This window comes from Henckelia pumila, chromosome 2 (genome assembly GCF_033568475.1).
Source record: "Henckelia pumila isolate YLH828 chromosome 2, ASM3356847v2, whole genome shotgun sequence".
NCBI lineage: Eukaryota > Viridiplantae > Streptophyta > Magnoliopsida > Lamiales > Gesneriaceae > Henckelia > Henckelia pumila.
This window is the reverse complement of record NC_133121.1, coordinates 92,379,406-92,381,398: the sequence shown is the minus strand read 5'-3', so window position 1 is coordinate 92,381,398 and position 1,993 is coordinate 92,379,406. Positions and strand designations below refer to the sequence as shown.

Genomic DNA, 1,993 nt, shown 5'->3' with positions numbered 1-1,993 from the left:
GAGCGGCCACTGATCTGAATGCATCAACCTGATGAATCCCATTAGATTTCCGGGCTGCACTCCTTTCAGATAAAGGGTGATAGCTACTAGATGACATTTCCTCAATTAATTCATAACCATCCTCTGACGATTTTCGCAGTAAATTTCCACCTGCAGCTGCATCTAACTGTACGATTAGAGTGAGAAAGACCATAATAAAAAGTTTGTACCACAAGACCATCTGGTAATTGGTCGTGTGGACATCTCCTTAGTAGATCTTTGTAGCGCTCCCATGCTTCATAAAATGTTTCCTGTTCTCCTTGGGAAAAAGTTGTAATGTCAGTTCTTAGTTTCATTGACTTACATGGTGGAAAGTATTTGGTGAGGAAAGATTTTGCCAGATCATCCCAAGTCATGATGGAACCTGCAGGTAAATTTGTCAGCCATGCTTTCGCCTTATCTCGTAGTGAAAAAGGGAATAAACGCAAACGAATAGCGTCATCAGAAACTCCCTGTATCTTGAATGTATCACAAATTTCCAGAAAATTTGTGAGGTGCACATAGGGTTCATCAATGACAGTCCCGCCAAATTGAAGTGTGTTCTGAATCATTTGAAGAATAGCAGGTGTTATCTCAAAGTGATTTGTCGCTACAGTTGGCCTGATGATGCTTGGTCTAGAACTTTTGATGTTTGGTAAGGCGAGATCCATCATGGATCTGTAAACTGGTTGTTCTTGTTCTTGTTCTTCTTCCATTTCTTCTTGTTGCCTTCTTCTTCTTCTGTGAAAAGTTCTCTCGATTTCTGGATCAAAAGGCACTAATTCTTCAGATGAGTGTCGCATGCACTGCAAGAGAATCCTGCAGTTCATAGATGGAAAAGAGTGATTAAAATTGTAATAGAGAAAAACCAAATAAAACAAATTAAAATCTCAATAGTCCCCAGCAACGACGCCAAAAACTTGATCGACAGAATACTAACACTTAAATTTGCTCTAAAAATCTCTCAATTCCAGTCGAACTAATCGCAAGTGCACGATTCAAGTTATAATAAGATGTACTGAGTACGAGTATCGTCCTCAGGGACCAAACGATAATAATTTGTTTCTTTGATTTTTAACTACACAAAGTATCGAAAATTTGATTTTGGATTCTATCTAACATTTAACACTAAGAACTCAATGTAAATAATTTTAAATTTCACAATCACGAAACCAATTTGCACCACTAAAAGAAATAACAATTTGAATGTATTTTGTTGGAATTTTGGTTCACCTTCCCCCTAATTGAACTGGACGGTTGGAACTTAATTAATGCGCATAAGTTTGACAGAAATCCCTGTAACATTGACACTCTCTCTCGAGGTTATGCCAAACTAATCAAATCAGTGAAACAATTAAATCTCTCTAATTATTTATCACGACCGATTGCTTTGCGTTCTATGAATTCTACAGCTTTCAACCTGGTGGTCTATGGCTATCAACATGTACTAAATACCATATCTCTATGCATATTTTAAGTCCATGGATTCTATCATTCGTCCTAATTATGAACCTATCTCTCGACAGCAATTCACAATTTACGAATCTATATTAAGGGTAGCTAATCATCAACATAGAGAAAAACACATGATAAAATCAATTATAACATAAATCAAATCTCAATACGTCCGATGATTCAATCACACTACAGTGTTTTGGGGTTCGGATCCCCTTGATTCCAACAAAATATAAGAAAAGGAAAAGAGAAAACTAGTTTGCGGTTCTTGAGTTCTTCATGCCGTCTCCCTCTTCTCACGTTCTTTTCTCTCCTTGGTTGATGGTTGCTGCTCTCTGCGTTTATGATGGTTTGGAACCCTTAAAACGTCACAATTCTACCTATTTATAGTGCCCAAGAGTTCTTTCCATGTAAAACACCCAGAAATATATTTTTTCCAACTTACGCACGGGCGCCCGAGCGGTATAAAACAACTGCTCGGGCGCTGGGCATTCTGTTTTGAACTTTTTTCTCAAACAGG

General features: G+C 37.7%; 1 non-coding gene across 1 annotated transcript; it reads left to right on the top strand.

The window, feature by feature from the left end:
• Positions 1–225: 225 nt before the first annotated feature.
• LOC140885842 (small nucleolar RNA R71) lies at positions 226–332 on the top strand. Its single transcript, XR_012151255.1, has one exon. It is a non-coding gene; the product is annotated as a small nucleolar RNA R71 (small nucleolar RNA).
• Positions 333–1,993: the final 1,661 nt, after the last annotated feature.